We start from the raw sequence: 21,539 nt of genomic DNA, 5'->3' as shown, positions 1-21,539 counted from the left end.
ATGGGAGAAACCAAGGCTCCTATCAGGCTCAAAGTAACAATCAAAGAAGTTTAACTCCAGTCCCACAAGGTTGTTGCCTGTGCTCCAAAACCAAAATCACCCTCAGTTTAAGCATCTTGTCTTAGATGTTTTCTTCTGATAATAAGGACAATTACAAGAAAGTAATCTTCCTAGAACTAAAGAGCATCCTGATGAAAGTGAAAGAGGAGAGTGAAAAAGTCGACTTAAACCTCGACATTCAGAAAACTAAGATCATGGCAGCCAGTCCCATCACTTCATGGCAAATAGATGGGGAAACAGTGGCTGACTTTATTTTGGGGGGAAAATCACTGAAGATGGTGACTGCAGCCATGAAAGTAAAAGATGCTTACTCCTTGGAAGGAAAGTTATGACCAACCTCAGTTCAGTCGCTCAGTCATGTCTGACTCTTTGCGACCCCATGAATCACAGCACGCCAGGCCTCCCTGTCCATCACCAACTCCCGGAGTTCACTCAAACTCATGTCCATTGAGTCAGTGATGCCATCCAGCCATCTCATTCTCTGTCGTCCCCATCTCCTCCCGCCCCCAATCCCTCCCAGCATCAGACTCTTTTCCAGTGAGTCAACTCATCGCATGAGGTGGCCAAAGTATTGGAGTTTCAGCTTTAGCATCAGTCCTTCCAATGAACACCCAGGATTGATCTCCTTTAGAATGACCAACCTAGAAAGCATATTAAAAGTCAGAGACATTACTTTGCCAATCAAGGTCCATCTCGTCAAGGCTATGGTTTTTCCCGTGGTCATGTATAGATGTGAGAGTTGGACTGTGAAGAAAGCTGATCGCCGAAGAATTGATGCTTTTGAACTGTGGTGTTGGAGAAGACTCTTAAGAGTCCCTTGGACTTCAAGGAGATCCAACCAGTCTATCCTAAAGGCGATCAGTCCTGGGTGTTCATTGGAAGGACTGATGTTGAAGCTGAAACTCCAATACTTTGGCCACCTGATGCAAAGAGCTGACTCATTTGAAAAGACGCTGATGCTGGGAAAGATGCTGAGCAGGAGGAGAAGAGGACAACAGATGATGAGATGGTTGGATGGCATCACTGACTCAATGGACATGAGTTTGAATAAACTCCGGGAGTTCGTGATGGACAGAGAGGCCTGGCGTGCTGCAGTTCATGTAGTCACAAACAGTTGGACATGACTGAGTGGCTGAACTGAACTGAGACATAACAATAATAGAAATAAAGTGCACAATAAATGTAACGCATTTAAATCATCCCCAAATGATGCTTCTCTTCCCCACCCAGTCCTTGGAAGAATTGTCTCCCACAAAACTGATCCCTGGTGCCAAAAAGATTGGAGACCACTAACAATCTAATGCAAACAGATGGTTGGCAGTGTCATCCAACCAACCCATCCAATGCATTCTGACATATCTTAGTCTCACCAAACACTGTTTAGGTCAAGGTTAAGAAGACTAGTTAGATTGGACACAACCTACTGTCAAGCTGAAGCACCAATACTTTGGCCACCTGATGCGAAGAGCTGACTCATTGGAAAAGACCCGGATGCTGGAAAAGATTGAAGGCAGGAGGAGAAGGGGACGATAGAGGATGAGATGGTTGGATGGCATCACCGACTTAATGGACATGAATTGGAGAAAACTCCAGGAGATAATGAAGGACAGGGAAGTTTGGGATGCTGCAGTTCATGGGGTCACAAAGAGTCAGATATGACTTAGCGACTGAACGACAACGTTAGTGTCAAAAGATGTATCTGCCAGTTCCAAAGTCCCTAAGCCATGCTGCTTTCTCTCAAGTGACCTGAGGACCCTCATTCAGTGTATGCCTTGACTTCTCAGAGTTCTTGAAGTGGGCATGCAGATTGTGTTTCCTGGCATCTCCTTTTTGATAGAACACGTAATTAAAAAAAAAAAAAAACAAACAGTGATGCAACCAGCATAAGCAATGGCCTGGGGTAAGAACAAGGTAAGAACAATTCATTCCAAATGGGAGATCAGATAAGATTTCGTGAAAGAGGTTAAATTTGGATTAAGGTCTTTTAAACACTGGGCAGAATTTCAGCGGATGAATAAGCACTAAAGGCATTCATTCATTCACACATTCCACAAACATTTACTGAGATTCCATTGGCTGGCTCTACTTTAGGCCCTAGAAACATACATTAAATAGGGCATCATTCTTGCCTCCAGAGAACACGCAGATCCTCCTTGCTGGCTGAAGAGACAACGTGAGCAAAGGCACAGACAGACATCCACAATGCAAGTGACAAGTTCAGAGAAGAGTGTGATTGAGACTGAGGTCCACCGTGTTAGGGATCAGGAAGAAATTACAGGCAAGGAAGAGGCAGGAAAAAAGGCTAGAGACCAAACACAGAGGATAATACTACCATAGAAGGTGTAAATTATTCTGTATGCTATGATAAGTCACTAGCAGTTTTGAGCTGCGAGGAGGCATGATTAATTTCTATTTTAGCTGAAAGTATTTCACTGGCTTCCCATGGCCTAAAACACTTCAGAGATTCTTCATTACTCCTGAGATAAAGAAGTAAGTTTTCAGCATTGATTTTAAAGATTTGCAATGTCTGGCCCCTGCCTATCTCTTCAGTCTTATCTTAAATCTCTCATCCCCACTCGGAGCATGTGGGCCTCACTGATCTTCCATGATCACAACCCACCACAGGGTCTTTGTACAGGTCATTTCCTCTTCCATGAAACCCTTTTCCCTTTGCTTAATTCTCCACCTTCAGATCTCCACTGAGTCACTATTTCTTTGAGAAAACTTTTCCTGATCCCCTCTCACATAGATATGTCCCCATGTGTATCTGTGACTCCTACTTTTTGTCTCTTTCACTAAAATACAATCAAGAGCCAGGACTCTGTTTTGTTCATCATTTTCTCTCCAGCTCCTACCACAGTGCGTGGCACATTGCAGGCATGCTGTAGACACTTATGCAAAGCAAACTAGAAAATCTGTTTTTTTTTTTTTCTGTGACAACATAGAGGATCATTTGGGGTAGGGGGACTAGGTTGCAGGCAGGACCCAAGCTTGTACCCAGGGTACCAGAACACACTATATTCAAGCATGTAGCTGTAAATGAATAATCTCTCCTTCTGGCAGCCCTGGGCACATCAAAGTGATGTCTTCCTCTAGCGGCTGATTAGGCTGAATTCAGGGGCTGATTAATCCTTTTCTCCAGGAATCATCTCAGTCTTGCCCTGGGTGTGAAAAAAGGCCTGGTTTTTATGTTTGCTTGTTTCTTTTGTTTCCTATTTCTTCCACATTGGTTATTATTAATTATGTGCAGTGACTGGTCACAGATCAGAAAGGTGAAGGTATCATATTGAGTGAGAACATACAGAGAAGGGAAAGGCAGTGAATTTTAGCCGTGTTATGGATAAAGGGGTTAACATTCAAATCACAGAAAGGAGATGGCACATGGAAAATTGCTTTATCACAACTGTCTCTGAAACTGTGAAGGGTTAAAATAAGTGGGCAGATGAATCAGGGCTTCTCTTCCCCCACCCCGCTCCCTGCTCCCCTCCTCTGATGACTGTATGAGAGAAAATGGGCTCCATCCACAGGGAGAGAAATTTGAGCAAATTATTTCTCAGCAGATTTCCAGAGGGAGTTTATAGGGTCTTTGTTTCTGGAGAAAGAATAAGGTGGAACCAAGAACTTTCACTGATGAGCACTGCCCTGACTTGAAACAGTGTGCGACGTGGTGGTGGGGGGTGAGGAGCATATTGTCCCCCAGCTATGCTGTCCACATTAGCATTACGTTGCCACACAGGTTTCTGAAGCTATGGAACGGCTGCTCTGCATGGTATTTCTTGTTTGACTCTTTTAATGCTTTGCAAGCCCCATGAATCATCACATATATCATGCTCGAAAGATTTTGACAAGTTTTATGAGTCCACCTAATGCTATTTATTTTCGTTCTCTCTCATTCCTTCCCTATAGGGAGGCATTCTTTCAAGGGCATCGTTCACAGAATTGGCCAGAGGCCACAGTGACAAATCTAACTCCATCCTCCTGGGGCAAGGAGTAGCATGTTTTGCTTTTGCCAGCTCCCTGGCATGATGTTAACATGACTGATGAAGTCAGCTATTTGCACAACCAGTAACAAGGGCAGACTGCAGAAACTGGTGTGGGCAAGCGAGATGCTATTTTTCTAACATAAATAAGCCATGCTGGGATGTCCAGACCCATATGTTTGCTGAGGACCTATCTGGTAGAATTGCAAATTCACCCACAGGCTCTATCCCAAATATTTCCAACATGGCCCACTGTCTGAACCATCCTGCATGATGATACATTCTGTGGGGTGTGGCACTGAAAGAACTATAAATAAGCAAAATTGCTATATGGAAATAGTAGCAAGCAAAACAGTACTATTTTATCACCTAACTAATTTGTTTATTTGACTTAATTACTAAATCTGTGTTGCCCAATACAATGACCACTAGCCCATATATAGTTATTGAGAGCTTGAAATATAACTAGTTAGCTAAAACATCACAGTCTACTTAATTTCAATTTTGTGAGATTTTGATTAGTATAAGACTCCAAAACCAAAGTGGGATCCATGGTCAGTGAGTCTGAGAAATCTGACTTTTGAAAAGTTAAACTTGTTATCTATAGCACAATTTCTAACAGTCTTCAACATGTCAATATTCATGATGTGTTTCTCAGAAGGGGATGCTATGGGCCACTTTTACAACAATATCTAACCACAGGAGAAATTTTTGTCTCTTTCCAAATGAACTGAAAATGTATCTCAAGGAATACCATTTGAGAAATGACACTCTTCATGGATAGAACCCAGAAACAATATTCCAGACAGAGATCTATGCCTTTAATGAAAGAAGGTGTATCCCAAAAGCAGACCCTGGAGGGTGAACTGCAGGATGGTAAGACTGACTATAACTTCTTTGTTATGTGTATACTCATACAGTTTTTGTGAAATTTGACATCTTTTGTGACTTTATCTATCACTTTCACCCTATACATGGAGAAGGAAATGGCAACCCACGTCAGTATTCTTGCCTGGAGAATCCTATGGACAGAGGAGCCTGCCAGGCTATAAAGTCCATGAGGTCTTAAAGAGTCAGACACAACTGGGTGACTAACACACTTCACCTTATACTGACTTTAGTGATACTGTTTTTCCTTTGGAAAAAAAAAAAAAAACGGGGCGGGGGGATTTGATAAGATGAACTGTATGGTCTTTTCCGGGTTTAAAATCCTACAATCCATTCGTTGACTCTAATCTTTCAACTTCCTACTTTTCCATTGGATAGTGCCTGAATAAGTCAGAAAATAAGCTGAGATAATATCCTGTGGATGGTAGCTTTCTACTTCCCCAAGTGCTTCCTGCCTGTAAGAAAGGAAAGTAGACCATGAAGAGAATGATATGATCCTGAGGGATATGCGTGTGTGTTGAGCTGCTTCAGTTGTGTTCGGCTCTGTGTGACCCTATGGAGCCTGCCAGTCTCCTTGTCCATGGGATTTTCCAGGCAAGAATACTGGAGTGGGTTGCCATGCCCTCCTCCAAGAGATCTTTCTGACCCAGGGATCAAACCCGCCTCTCCTGAGTCTCCTGCATTGCAGGTGGATTCTTCACCACTAGCGGCACCTAGGAAGTCCCCTGAGAGACATGAAAAGTGAAAGTGAAAGTCGCTCAGTCATGTCTGACTCTTTGCAACCCCATGGACTGTAAAATTCATGGAATTCTCCAGGCCAGAATACTGGAGTGGGTGGCCTTTCCCTTCTCCAGGGGATCTTCCCAACCCAGGGATCAAACCCAGGTCTTCTGCATTGCAGGTGGATTCTTTACCAGCTGAGCCACCAGGGAAGCCCAAGAATACATTGTAGACATATGTGATATCTAACTAAGAAGGTGATGCAGAAGCCTGAAGACATGGTAAAACCATTTGTTTTTTTAGTAAGTAAATTGGTCTCCAAGGGCTTTAAATTATGAGTTTATGTTGATCATAATTTTGAGCCCCTGAAGACAGAAAAGTAATAGGATCACTGAGAGACCAGGAGTAGAGAGTGGCTAGGGAGTATCTGTGTGTAACTGAAAGTGACATGAACAGATCAGAAAAACCTCTTGGAAATAATAGCAGTTATTCAAGTGAGAGAGGTTGGCCAAGGTTTACGCCCAGGTTTTTGACTTGGACAACCAGGTAGAGGAAGCTGTTCATTTTAGGAAATAGGAAGGACGGAAAAATAGGCAGTTTGGAGAGTGGGATCAATATAATGATGTCTTCAACTTGGGATCCGTGGATTTTGAGATGGCTGTAACCTTGTCCAAGTGGTTATGTATGGTAGAAAGGTGGGAATTTAGATCTGAATCTTAACAGAGAGAACATGACTGGAGATGGTATGGTAGAGTATAGTATGAAAGTGAATGTTAGTGACTCAGTCTAATCTATTCCTTGCAACCCCGTGGGCTATAGCCCACCAGGCTCCTCTGACCGTGATATTTCTTAGGCAAGGATATTGGAGTGAGGTGCCATTTCCTTCTCTAATAGTATAATATAATATAGGGTAGTTGTAGTATAGCATAGTATAGTAAATATAGCATAGCCTAGTATACCATGGGCTTCCCTGGTGGTGCTAGTGGTAAAGAACCCGCCTGCCAATGCAGAAGAGACATGGGTTCCATCCCTGGATCGGGAAGATCCCCTGGAGGAAGGCATTGCAACCCACTCTAGTCTTCTTGCCTGGAGAATTCCATGGACAGAGGAGCCTGGAACATGATAAGTGCAATAAAATTGCTATCAACAATAATAATGAAAACAGCAACATCCTCTTCAGCATTTATTATTTGTAGATTTTTTGATGATGGCCCTTCTAACCAGTGGGAGGCAATACCTTATTGTAGTTTAGTGATGTTGACCATCTTTTTGTATGCCTTTTGACCATCAACATATGGGTAAAAGATCTAAACAGACATTTCTACAAAGAAGACACACAGATGGTCAAAAGTGCCTCCTTTTAGAACTAACGCAGGCAGGCTTTGTGGAGGCTGGAGGCCAGAATGGGGTAGGTGGAGAAAGTGAGCAAGCGTGAGCCAGATGCTCCCTTTGTAGAAGACAAGAAGAATCAGAGGGCAGAGCTTAGTGGAGCTGGCAAAGCCAAATGGCTGTCACTCTTTAGACTGGGCAAATGGGCTTGGGAGGAGTTGGATACAATAGAAAAAATTTAAATCTCTTGAGTCTGCAGATCTCTCCTGACAGTGGCCTCATCTGGTATCAACTGGAACATATCCTCAAAAGAAATACCTCTACAAAATGAAGCTTGGAAGATAGGCAAATGGGAGACAAATGAGGCCAGTGGTACAGAAAACACACAGGTCAAACTCAATCTGACTTCTGGTTTCCTACTCTCTGATCCATTCATGTAGCTTCAGGATTTGTTTATGATTGTTTGCATAGTTGAGAATCTCTGGGGCTTTTTGATAGTTTCTTCTTTCAAAATCCAACACAGCAGGATACAAGTTTTCTGCTTCTATTCCCATTTTATCAGGAAAGAACAGAGCGAAAACTTTTCAATCTCCCCCCTGCCCCACTCCCAACATTACTGACATGATTTAATGTCTCATAACAGAAGTAATTTTGTGATAATGACACAAAGGCAGCAATTAAAAAGTATTGCTTATTTCAGGGCCTATAAATTGACTGTTGGTAATTGACAACAGAATGTGTTTTCTAATCCACTGAAATGATATCCTATTGCAAGCTGGCATGGTAATTACTGTATTTGTACAGTACCAGAGGAGTTCCAGCCCGAATTTGACAGGGAGTTGATTAAATCACCCAGGTGTAATTGAAGGTTTTGATTGCATTGCCTCTTAGCTGATCAGCATTAGTAATAGCTCAGCTTTCTGCTGTCATGTGTTTTTAGAGCTGGTGGTATATCAGCCCCTTCAATCTCCCTCCCAGTCCTCAGCCTGCTCTGTTGTGCCAGTGTCAAGGGGAGCAAAGAGAGTTCCTCAGAGCAGAAAAAATGAGAACAGACAGCAGATCCTTCGTGCTGGATCTGAAACAAAGAGAAACCTGTTTCTAACTGCCTGCTTTGTTTCCTTTAGACAGAGAGGGCAGGACTACAGCACTCAAAGATGCAGCTTGCACATGGCCTGTCAGTGAGTGCAGCATAAGGACATATGTCGATGTTAGACAGAAAAAGGCTTCTGTTCACGATTTGCCCATTTGGTGATTGCAAATTTTTTGGGGAAAAGTATCACTTTTCAAAAGGGGAAATTTAACTTGTTGATCTTAAATGTAGCATCTTAGTCAGTTATCAGGAAAGATTTTATGGTGCTGTGTTGTGAAGAACCCTTGAATTCATTGATATTGGTCCACTTATTTAAGTGGTATTTTCTGAGTACCTCTTTTGCATAAAGCACATCACCAAAGAGAAGATAAATAAATTTCCCGTACAAAGCTGAAGAACATGGTAAAGACCTTACAGTTAATATAAACTAATTGAGTTAGAAGTACAGAAACTATTCAGCATATTTCAAACACTTATCAACCATGAGCTAAGATTATCTATAGTTGATAGGAAAATGAAGGAAATGAGACTTCTTTCCTTTAGGAGTATACAGTCTAATCAAGAAAGCAATAAAATGCTAATAGTTACTCCTTTAAAACACGCTTTATCTCTGAATTTTCATAGAAACTTCTGTGGGAGATGCAATCTTTATTTCCATTTCACAGCTTCATAAACTGGTTGTAAAGAAGTTAGACTTGGAAATTGGGGATGAATAATTTGAGTCCAGATTCCTCATAATAACTTGACAAAATGATTGTTTTCCCCACTTACAAATAAGAGAACTGAGGTAAAGGGATTAAAAAAAATCGCCTAAGTTCAGCTGTTAAAAAGTGGTAAAGTAGAACCATAAACCAAACCAGAAATAAATGTTTTAGCCTATCAAACAAAAGTGCTATGTGAGCACTAAGGAAGGGGGAAGTCATTCAAAAATGAGGTTTGATTGAGGAATCATTCATAAAGGACTCAGTTTTTGAATTGAGACCTGAGTGTAAGAACTGAGATGTGGAACTGTTACAAGGGCTTCTTCATGTTGGGAAGGTCAAGTCCAAATCAATCCGTTTTCTTTTGCTATCTGTCATCAGATCCAACAAGGAATTGGGCAAAATGGAGAGAATTGTTTTAAAAGCAAATTTTCTGATACAGTTGGGAATTTTGAAGTATATCTGCAATTCTTCTGTCTACCCATCTTCCCACAGATGTGATAATTGATCACTGATTAGAAAATTCAGATCTCTTCCCTCCAATAACTGGGCTTCCCAGGTGGCTCAGAAGGTCACAAAACCACCTGCAATGTTGGAGACACAGGAGCTGTAGGTTCGATTCCTGGGTTGGAAAAATCCCCTGGGTTGGGAAGATCCTTTGGAGGAGGGCACGGCAACCCACTCCAGTACTCTTGACTGGAGAATCCCATGGACAGAGGAGCCTGGGGGAGCTATTGTCCAAAGGTTCTGACACAACTGAAGTGACTTAGCACATGCAGGCAAACAGTCTCTGAGCCAACTTTCCTGTTTTCTAGACAGATGAAAACTCACAAAAGAGGGACCCCCTTTCAAGGTTCTGTTGTTCTGTAGCATTAAGAGGAAAACTGAGCCTAGGATGAAATAGCCTTTTCATCCCATACTCAGCTGATGGTTGTGCAGCAGATCCGGAAGACATTGGGTCACTTCGGTGGTGGTGGTGGGGGGGGTGGGAAGGAAGAAATTATTGGGGATTTCAGGTGGACATTCCAACATGTTTGAATGTTGCTTCTTAAAGGAATGCTACAGGCGCAGAGCCTTAGAAAGAGTTAGTCAGTCCTTCCTAGGATGGCATCTTTGAGTAGATCTGCCTCTTAGACAGCCTCTAGAAGCCAGTGCCACACAATAATCATCAGGATTTATTTTCCTGCTTATTTAACTTATATGCAGAGTACATCATGAGAAACACTGGGCTGGAAGAAGCACAAGCTGGAATCAAGATTGACAGGAGAAATATCAATAACCTCAGATATGCAGATGACACCACCCTTATGGCAGAAAGTGAAGAGGAACTAAAGAGGCTCTTGATGAAAGTGAAAGAGGAGAGTGAAATAGTTGGCTTAAAACTCAACATTCAGAAAACTAAGATCATGGCATCTGGTCCCATCACTTCATGGGAAATAGATGGAAAAACAGTGGAAACTGTGTCAGATTTTATTTTGGGGGTCTCCAAAATCACTGCAGATGCTGATTGCAGCCATGAAATTAAAAGACGCTTACCCCTTGGAAGGAAAGTTATGACCAACCTTGATAGTATATTAAAAAGCAGAGACATTACTTTGCCAACCAAAGTCCGTCTAGTCAAGGCTATGGTTTTTCCCGTGGTCATATATGTATGTGAGAGTTGAACTGTGAAGAAAGCTGAGCTCTGAAGAATTGATACTTTTGAACTGTGGTGCTGGAGAAGACTCTTGAGAGTCCCTTGTACTGCAAGGAGATCCAACCAGTCCATTCTAAAGGAGATCAGTCCTGGGTGTTCTTTGGAAGGACTGATGCTAAAGCTGAAGCTCCAATACTTTGGCCGCCTCATGTGAAGAGTTGACTCATTGGAAAAGACCCTGATGCTGGGAGGGGTTGGGGGCAGGAGGAGAAGGGGATGACAGAGGATGAGATGGCTGGATGACATCACCGACTAGACACACATGAGTTTGGGTGATCTCTGGGAGTTGGTGATGGATAGGGAGGCCTGGCGTGCTGTGATTCATGGGGTCGCAAAGAGTCGGACACGACTGAGTGACTTAACTGAACTGAACTGAACTGATTTTCTCAGTACTTAAACCAGTGAGGCCATTTGACATTATTTCCTCTGGACAATATCAATCTCCATCTATAACGATTAACAGGGGTTTTGAAACCATAAGGAGAGAAATAAATATCTCTGAAGGTTGAGCACATTGAGCAAAGAATGAACCAAGATGGACTTTATTTCCTATGCAAACTAGGCTGTGAGGCTCAGGTCAAGGACACGTTTGGAACTGTGCCATTTCCTGCACTCATGTGGCCCAAGTCCTTTTTAATCCTCTTGCAGAAGGGCAAGGTGGGGACAAGGGTGAGGCAAGCGAGGCACTGACTTTGGGCACAAATTTAAGAAGCCATCTTAAATTCAGAATCTAGTTAATGTCTGCCCAAATCCAGCTTTAAACATAAAGAAAGACAAGATCACTATCAAAGTAGTTTTTCCTCTTACTTCAGGTTCCAATACAGGGTGCCAGACCCTTGCAAAGGGATGACACTTTGGTGGCACCTACCCTGATATGCAACACCCAAGGAGAGGGAGAAGAGCCTTCTACAGCACTTGAGATCCTAAAGATAAAGTCTGACATTCTGAAGACATAATAGGCTAGGACCTAATTAGCAACATGGATCTTGTTCTATTACCCAAGTCATTCAGAGGATTCCAGGGTATCTCAGGCCTGGTGTCTACTGCCACTCCAGTTTCGTTAGGTGTGCCTACTATTGTTTGCAGTTATGTGTTGGCAGCCAGAAGTTAGAGGCTTGCACATACAGTCAGGATGTACATTTGTAGTCATAATGCATGTGGAGTAACAGACATGTGAATTACATTAGTGACTAGTTTGTTTCATTGTTGAATAAGTACATGCATGAATACGTGAACAAATGGAAAAAATAGGACAGAGATATAGGACAGTCCAGGAAACTCTTTTTGCATGGTTGCTGGTTTTCACTTATTTGCATATCTGCAGTGAGAGCACACTTGGGCTCTTGGTTTCCTACTGATCTTAAAATAGTGAAGACCCCTGTTACAGGATGATCACACATTTATTCAGCAGCTACTATACTTAGCTCTAGAGTGGGCATTAAATTTGTTTTGCTATGTTTCTTAAAGCTAGGTTTCTCATCTGTTAAGTGGGGATAATTAAGTTCTAAGGTGGTGATCCAGATGGCAAGGTGGCAAGTTTTATTATCCTTGAAACAAAGCTGTGGAAGAAAGAAAAAATATAGTCTCTGCAGAGTGTAGTGTGTTGGCCTGAAGTTAATGGGAGCTGATCCTGTATTTCTTCACAAGACAAAGTAATTTCTTATTATTCATGGGGTTTGGCACATTGCCAGTACTCAATAAATGTTTACTGTTTAAGAAAATGTGATGTAAGAGACATTACATTAATTTAACATCTTTGGAACGAATCACAAAGGCTTACCAAATTTTTTTAAAGGTGCCAAAGTAGAAAATACATCACATCTACTAATTATGTGCTTTGACTTATTGAGTGACAAGGTTTAACGTCTAGCAGGGGCCAATCAGAAATAAGGTCATATTATTTGCAGTCTCTTCATGTATAACCATAATTGAGTTACAGAAAACTCCATCTACTGTCACAGCATTTAACCACAAATTAATCAACAGTCACATCAATCCCAGTTCATCTGGACTGGAAGCTGCCATTGTTGGGCGGGTGGATTCATTTAAGAGAGGCAGAAGAAAAGCCTCAGTTTCATGACATAGTTTATCCTGAGACAAACTGTGAGGAAATAGATTGTTGGAAATTGAAGAGAGTGAACTGTTGCTCATCTTTAGGAAACAAGACTCAGATGGGTAAAGGGATTTCCAAAGGTTACACAGCAAGTAAGAAGCACCAGGTTTCACAATTGGATCTTCAGATTCCAAATCCCATCAGCATGCCACAGGGTCACTGCAGGAATGGTTTCTCCCAGCTTCCAAATGATTTCTCAATGTGCACATCCCACCCCACTATTCTGTTTGCTTCTGTCTCCACCCATGGCAGGGATTGTTCTAAGCCATTCAGTTCAGTTCAGTTCAATTCGGTCGCTCAGTCGTGTCCGACTCTTTGCGACCCCATGAATCACAGCACGCCAGGCCTCCCTGTCCATCACCAACTCCCGGAGTTCACTCAAACTCACGTCCATTGAGTCGGTGATGCCATCTAAGCCATTAATCTCCTTCTAATTTTCAAATCCAATTACTTTTATACAATCTTTATTTTCCTTGTCCTCTCTTTAGTGTTCCACCATGCCCTCTATCCACCTTGAAACTGTTTTTCCTTGACCTCAATTGTGAAAAAAATGACCCATCCAGTTTTCAGATTAGAAACCGAGGCAGCATCACTGTCATTAGTAATCCCCCTCCCTTCTTTAACTATCTTTCTTTCTCACACACACACAAATACCACACACTGGATTTCGGTAACTAATACCTACCAAATATGGGCTTCCCAGGTGGTACTAGTGGTAAAGAACCTGCCTGGCAGTACAGGAGATGCAGGAGACCTGGGTTCGATCCCTGGGTGGGGAAGACCCCCATGAGGAGGGCATGGCAACCCACTCCAATATTCTTGCCTGGAGAATCCCATGGACAGAGGAGCCGGACGGGCTAATGTCCACAGGGTTGCAAAGCGTTGGACATGACTGAAGCGATGGAGCACACAGCTAGCAAATATGTCTTTTTAAATATCCTTCTAACCTCCCATTCTGGATCTTCACTGTCTCTGGCTTTGTTTATCTTCTATTGACTAGACTGCATTGCAGGAGTGCCCTGTGTGGACAACTTGTTTTGAAACCATCTATCTTTCCCACCCGTTACATTCTTTACTAGAAGAAGAAAGGTGTGTTATCACATGGCAGTAATTCCAACATGTCTTCACAGGCCAACAGTCCTTAGAGGAGATCTATAAGTATCGAGGTACCTCTTCATTTGCTGGAGGTGTCCTTCTCCTCTCCTTGAAGTCCTTTACGTTCTGCTAGGTGGTTCATATGGAGGTAAACTATGAGCAGATAGAGCTACATGGAGGATGTGAAAGTGTCCTGTGGGTACAGATGCAGCATCAGGTGGTAGAAATAGCACTGAGGTCGAGTCCTATCTCAACCACTCCCTAACCATGTGACCTTGAGCCAGTCCCTGACCTCCTCTGAACCTGGGCTTTGAGGTAGAGTGATAATACCTTCCTATGAGTTATTCTGTGGTTTTAAATAAATATTAAATAGAATAAATAGAATATCACCTCTTCAACATTTTATATAAGTATAGGCAAGTTGGTTATTTTATTTTTAAACTATAAATGTAGAGAAATTTGGAAACAGTAGCTCTAGAGAAGGTAAAGAGAATAAAATAGTGAAAGTGAAATAGGGAGAGGGCTAAAGATATAAATTGGGATGCAGCAGAAATGGCTTAATCTAAATGGTTGCACTCAAATTCAGAGAAATTACAACCTAGAGTTTATGAGCACCAGGTGAAATTGTCCTGTATTGGAGTTCTAAGTCTCCACTTGAGAGTTGTGTCCTTCAGACACATGAACAACTCCAAAATAATTAATTATTACTACTATTTTCCATAGCCTTTATTAGTATATGTGCTAGACCCTGTTCTAAAGGTTTACATGATTATTTCTGAGTTTCAGTTTCTTTGTGTATAACATGAAAAACATAACTATTATAAAATGAAAGTGTAACTATTATGCTTTCCTCATAGGATTACTGTGAGAATCAAATGAATTAAATGGTTCTGGTTATGTACATACAACTCAAAACAAGGCAGCAATCATTGTCATCATTAGCTGCAGAAATACTAAGGGTGAAAACAAGTGAGTGGGTAGATACACTTCTCTCTACCTCCTGCTAAGTATAGTTCCAAACCCTGGACATTGTATATAAAACAAATATAAAAAGATTCAAAGGTAGAGTGATGAAGACAATCTTACTGGGCAACTTGGGCCATGGTAGTGAGTTTTTTGGGCTTTCTTTTTGCCTCACATGTCCCAGACACCAAGCTGAAGGGCCCAGCAGCCTGGAAATGTCTGTAGGAGAAATAACAAAAGCTCCAACAAAAGCCTGCTGTCTCAAGCCAAAGATCAGGATTGGGGCACCCTAGCAAGACAGAAAACTTTTAGAGAAAAATGATTCTCCCACAGCATCCCCTGCATTAGCCAAGGCTGAATGGGGACCCTAGCTTGGTTATTTACAGCCCCATTTGCTTGGATAGCAAAGTTACAACAAAGTTCTTACCCCCACCTCCTGCCCAGTGGTGTCAGAGAAGACAGAGTGAGGATCCAGGACTTTCACACCCATCTAGTGCAAATGTGCTCCCCATAGAAGCCCACTTGAGGACCCCATCCAGGGATAATAAGGCTCTCCTACCTCTTCCTGCAGAGGCAATGACAGAGGAGGCCAAGGGGGGAACTTGGACTTTCATTTCCACATGGCAGTAAAGATGAGTGTTCCCACCTTCTTCTGCCAGAGTAATGTCAGAAGATGCTTATTACAGCAAAAGATTTAAAGAAGATGCAGAATTTCATGACAAATACTCAAAATGTTCAGATTTCAATAAGAAAAATATGCACACATACCAAAACCCAGGAAAATGTCAACTTAAAGGAGAAAAAGTATTCAACCTCCACCAACACCAAGGTGAAATAGATGCTGAGATTATCTGAATAGAATACTAAAAGAGATATCCTAAAAATGCTTCAGTGAGCAGTTATGAACATGTTTGAAACAAATGAAGAAATAGAAAATGTCAGTAAAGAAACGAAAGATACATAAAAGAACCAAACAAAATTTTTAATTGCAAAATACAATAATCACAATAAAAACAACAAATGGGCTCAGTAGCAGAATGGAGAGGACAAAGGAAAGAAACAATGGAGTTGAAGATAATATAAAATACTCAGTCTAAACAACAGAAGGGACATATCCAGAGAAAATAAAAAGACCTGAGGGACCTGAGAGATCTAATATTTGTGTTTTTAGACACAAGGAGGGCAGGAAGATACAGGGATGAAAAAGTATTCAAAAAAATAATGATCATACTACGGTGGTATCATAGTGTAATGTATAGGTGCATCGAATCAACATGCTGTACATCTTAAAATTGGGTGGCTCAGTGGTAAAGAACCCACCGCCAATACAGGAGACGTGGACTCGATCCCTGGGTCAGGAAGAGCCCCTGGAGAAGGAAATGGTAACCTGCTCTAGTATTCATGTCTGGGAAATCCCATGAACAGAGAAGCCTGGCAGGCTACAGTCCATGGGGTCACAAAGAGTCAGACATGACTTAGTGACTAAACAACAACAGCAACAGCACCTTAAAGTTACACAATGTTTTATGTCAATTATATCTCAAAATAGTAAAAAATAAATAAAAAATTCCAATTCATAAGAAAAAACCCAACAAGCTAACTTAACAAAATTAAGATATTGAAATGAAAGAATGGCTGCAATTTTCACAAATTTGGCAAAAAACATAAACTAACATATTCAAGAAACTGAACAAACACTAAACAGGATGAATTTAAAGAAATCCGTAAGACAATATGGATTAACTCAAACTTCTGAATGCTGAAGACAAGGAAAGCTCATTAAAAGCACCCGGAGAGAAATGATACATAACCTGTAGGGGAAAAACCATTTCAATGACAATGGATTTATCATCAGAAACTGTTGAGGATGAAAGAAAGTGGTACAATATTCTTCAAGTATTGAAACAGAAGAACTGTCAACCCAGAATTTTATGTGTAGGGAGAATATTCTTTTAAACGAATGGGAAATCAAGACTGTCTCAGATAAGGAAAATCTAAGAGGATTTTCACCACAGTCCTATCCTAAAAGAATGGCTAAAGAAAGGTCTTGAAACAGGAAAAAAAAAAAGGTTAAAATATCCATCTGCAGACGCATGGATAAGAAAGCTTTGGTACATATACGTAATGGAGTATTACTCAGCCATTAAAAAGAATACATTTGAATCAGTTCTAATGAGGTGGATGAAGCTGGAGCCTATTATACAGAGTGAAGTAAGCCAGAAAGAAAAACATCAATACAGTATACTAATGCATATATATGGAATTTAGAAAGAGGGTAACCTTAACCCTGTATATGAGACAGCAAAAGAGACACAGGTGTATAGAACAGTCTTTGGGACTCTGTGGGAGAGGGTGAGGGTGGGATGATTTGGGAGAATGGCATTGAAACATGTATATTATCATATGTGAAATGAATCACCAGTCCAGATTTGACGCATGATACAGGATGCTCTGGGCTTGTGCATGGGGATGACCCAGAGGGAGGATAAGGGGAGGAGGGAGGTGGGAGGTGGGTTCAAGAAGGGGAACACATGTACACCGAGGGCAGATTCATGTCAATGTATGGCAAAACCAACCAATATAAAATTGTAAAGTAATTAGCCTCCAATTAAAAAAAAGTCAAAACTCTAAAATATATATATATGCAAAAAAAATAAAATATTCAAATGTCTGGACAGAAGAAGAAATAAGCAGCAACAGAAAGATTTAAAATATGGATAAATTCAATAAACTTTCTTCTGTTGAGTTTTCTGATTTATATTTGATGACTGAAGCAAAAATTATCACATTGATGTGGTATTCAATATATATAAAGAAAATACTTAAGACAAATTGTAAATGGGAGGAGGGAAAGGGATTTAAAAGAAGGTAATATTTCTACACTTTATTCAAAGAAGTAAAATGTTGATGTCAGTCAGCTGTGACAAGTTATATGTGCATAATATAATGCTACGGGCATCATTGAAAAAAAAAATCTATACTAAGAAATATATCCAAAAATGCTGTAGATAAATCAAAAGGGAATTCTAAAATTTGTTCAAGTAACCCATAGGAAGGCAGGAGAAAGAAGAGAAATTAAACACAGAAAAAAAAAAAAACAGAAAAATAAAAGGCAAGGTTAAGCCCTTATATATCAGTAGTTATAGTAAATGTAAATAGCCTGTGATTCCATTTGTATGACATTTTTGAAATGATAAAATTAAAGAGATGGAGAGCAAATTAATGGCTGTCAGGGTTTCAGGAAGTTAGGAAAGATGAGTAGATGTAACTGGAAAGGGGTAGTGCCAGGGAGTCTTTTGTAATGATGGAACAGTCCTGCGTCTTGATCCCAGTGGTGGTTACATGAAACTACGCCTGGTAAAATGATATTGAACTACACACCCATTGTATCAATGTCAGTTTCCTAGTTTTAATACTGTAGATGTAATCAGTGGGGGAAATGGATAAGGGGTAGGAGGGACCGCTTGGTACTATCTTTACAGCTTACTGTGAAACTTTTCTATTTCAAAATAGAAAAGTTTATTACTTTGCTTTGTCTTAAGTAAGCGCAGAAAGCAGCAAGGGAAGTAGCTTGTTTAGCATTCCCCCTCAAAATTCTCAGGCAAGTAGGGATTGGGAGTGAGATTTTGAACACTTTATTCCCTCTAGGTTTCACTTCAGTTTTTTTTTTTTTTAATTTGTATTGAGAATGGAGGATTTGATGCCTTCTGTTGACTGCTAAGATTTGACTGCATAGTTGAAAGTGAAAACTTGTCAAAGGCTAGCAGTGTGTCTCCAGCTTTAGCCAGATTAAGCCTCTAGACATCATCAGGCACAAGGTTTCAACCACTAGCCAAATGTATCACTAGATGAAGTTCAATGCTGGGGTCGGGAGAGGGTGAAAAGGGAGACAAAGAGCGTGGCACATTTTTCACAAAAGACATGCTCCGTTTTCTTGTGACTGAGTATGTTCTCATGCTCTGCCAACAACAATATTCAGTTTTGAGATCTAGTTTTGGATAGTAAAACCTTCAGCACTTTACACAGCTGAGGGTTTCTTTTTATTTTATTTTTTTTCTCCTTCACATGAACATGGAGATTCGATTACCTTCCGAGAGTGAAACAAGAGCGGGTGCAACTGTGGCTAAAATTGTCTGAGAACATCCATGGGTAATCATATAATCTTGTGCGGTAATGGGGCATGCCTAGATTGCAGTCATATTGAATTAATTATATTGTCTTTTGCCTGAAGAAAGACTGCTAATGAAATAAAAAGAAAGCAAAGAATAATAATGAAAAGAAAGAACAAGCAGCAGAGATTTGCCAGCCTTTGCCCAAAACTGTACAAATGGTAGAGACAATGAATTTCACTCAACCCAGCCATACTCTAGCCTTTTACCCTCTGGATCTCTTGCCTGTCTTCATGTTTTTCAGCCATGGGAGATGACTCTACTGTTCACTTGTGTCTTTCTTCTAATAAATTGTCACTATGTCTAGGAGAGACCTCAGGCTGGTATCATCCATTATAAACCAAGCAAGTAAAAGTGAAGTGGGCTTTTCTTTATGTTTTAGGGTAAAGACTAGATTATTATATATTAAAAAAAATAAGACCATAAATCATGGTGGCCTAAATAAATGAGAAAGCAATAGTCCGACAGTGAGAAGTGCAATTGGAGGAGATGCTTCAAGGACCCAGTTTTCCTCTTTCTTGCTGCTATGCTATCCTAAGTTGTTGTTCTAGCCACAGAGTTGGATCTGGGTCTTGCCAAATTAACATTTTATAGCCTGTGGAAAGGGAAAGTTTTATTGAGAGTGTATCCAGTGTTACAATTCCATATCAAGGCCTGGTTTGACTGCTCACATCCTAAACACATGGATTTATCCAGATATGGGGAATCTATAAAATACAGGCTCTGGCTCTCGAGCTGGGCAGTCATGGTTAAACGGAGGGTAGTTGGTGTGGATGTCCATCCTCAAAAGAAAGAAAAAGGCAATAGGTACTGAGGGGACAGTTAGCATCTCGTCCACATTTCCCATCTCACCACCATTCCCCCAGATTCCAACTTAGAAGTATATTTGTGTCCTGAGATTTAAGATCTCCATATGAGTCAGTCAATAGGGACAGAGCAGAGTCTCAGGATAAAGTTGGGACCGGTCAGTTGATCTGTGCTCTGAATGTTATTATAGGCTTCACAGGACATTGATGGGAAGAGGAACCAATGAGAAAGGTGAAGCTTGAATGGAGTTCCTTCCACTGTATGCTCTTCTGATGTTTATCCCAAGTCCTTCCATTCCCCTGAGACCTCATTTTCGAAAATTCAAAGTCTAACTTCCTCTGCTCTGCATTTTTAGCTCTGGTCTTCCTTCCATAAGGTAAAAATACAGACTGTGAAACTAACTAAAAGAAAGGTGGGCCAGAGGGATAACAGAAAATTGCAAGAATGAAGTTAACAATAAATTTAGGAGTATATACTTCATGCATCTTTATTCTCTCAGACCCCAGAACAGTACCTGACAAGTAGTAAGTTTTAAGAAATGTTTCCTGAAGTGAATTATATTTTTTTGAGAGCAAAGATAATTCTGAGTTAGTCTTCTGAGATACCAGACAGGAGGTTTTACTGCACCATTTTCCTCATTAGTCCCTGCAGTACAGTTCTGCCAGGTATTTAGTAACTAAGCTTTCGCTCCAGAAACCTCAAGTACAAACCAAGTAGACACTGAAATAACATAGGTCAGGATTCAGCTTGCTTCTGTGTTCCAAACAAAAGATAAGCTGTTCCTTTTCAGACAAATAAACCACATTAAGTTTACTGTGCTATTGCATTAACAACAAATACCGTGTTGACGGCCAACAAGAAACGTGTAACATCCATTTATTTAATCTATCCACTTTGCTCGGATTTCTGATAAAGTTAAATAGATCTTTCTTTTTTTCTCATTTTTTTTCTTATAGACTTCTAAAATTGTATACTCATTTGTTCTTTAAGGGCATCTTGTTTTTCATATTTAATTCATTCATTTTCATCATTCAAAGGCTTTCTTCCTTTTAATTAATTGGAGACACTCTTTCTGAGTATATCTTGACCTCAATCAGTACAACACCCACCAGACATCCCCTTATATCTCACAAAATGCTTACATGTTCTAAATAATGAAAACTTGTCAAATAAACCTTTACATAGCTTTTCTGGGCACGTAATGTACAACACAAAATATTACATCGGAAATCAGGGCTAACATTTTTTTTCTTTTCTGCACTTTATATTTTACACATCAGCTTTCACTTTCATTATTTCACAATTTTCACAGCTTCATAATGAGTTATTTTTATTATCAAAACTATATAGATGAGGAAATTAGGGCTCAGAAACATACCTAAGGCAACACAATCAAGATCCAAATTCAGGTCCACTGACTTCAAATATTTTCCTATACCAACATTTCCCTGTTTTGTGCTTTGTTTACAAAATGTCAATATTTGTCGCTGAAAGTCAAGGTTGTGCATAGACTTTCTCCCATAAACTTGTTGACCATGGAAATATATCAAGAACAAAAGGAAAGTTTCAAAGACAGTCTGGAGACATTTGTGAATGTAATGTCCACAAAGGATGGTCACCATTAAAGATAATCAGCTTTGCATGGTCAGACAGGTAGTGAAAAGTAACATTAGTAAGAAGAGCTGAGTCTGGTTTACTCCTCCAGAGCTTCTCAGTCCCTGTTGCCAGATAGTCAACAGTGAAGCCATGTATTTAATCCAAATCTCTCATTCCAGCACCACAGTTGAGAAGCATCAGTTCTTCAGTGTTCAGCCTTCTTTATGGTTCAACTCTCAACTGTGGTGCTGGAGAAGACTGTTGAGAGTTCTTTGGACCGCAAGGAGATCAAACTAGTCAATCCTAAAGGAAATAAACCATGAATATTCATT

At 40.5% G+C, this 21,539-nt stretch overlaps 1 long non-coding RNA gene across 1 annotated transcript; it reads left to right on the top strand.

Annotated features, from left to right (window-relative positions):
* The first annotated feature begins 3,781 nt into the window (after positions 1-3,781).
* Positions 3,782-9,721, top strand: LOC129554269 (uncharacterized). Its single transcript, XR_008685576.2, has 3 exons — positions 3,782-4,916; positions 5,830-5,929; positions 9,264-9,721. It is a non-coding gene; the product is annotated as an uncharacterized LOC129554269 (long non-coding RNA).
* The last annotated feature ends 11,818 nt before the right edge of the window (positions 9,722-21,539 follow it).

This window comes from Moschus berezovskii, chromosome 14, assembly GCF_049115385.1.
Source record: "Moschus berezovskii isolate FMDL1 chromosome 14, NW_MosBer_1.0, whole genome shotgun sequence".
Classification (NCBI taxonomy): domain Eukaryota; kingdom Metazoa; phylum Chordata; class Mammalia; order Artiodactyla; family Moschidae; genus Moschus; species Moschus berezovskii.
The sequence above is the reverse complement of the archived record's forward strand: the minus strand, read 5'-3'. Positions and strand labels throughout refer to the sequence as shown.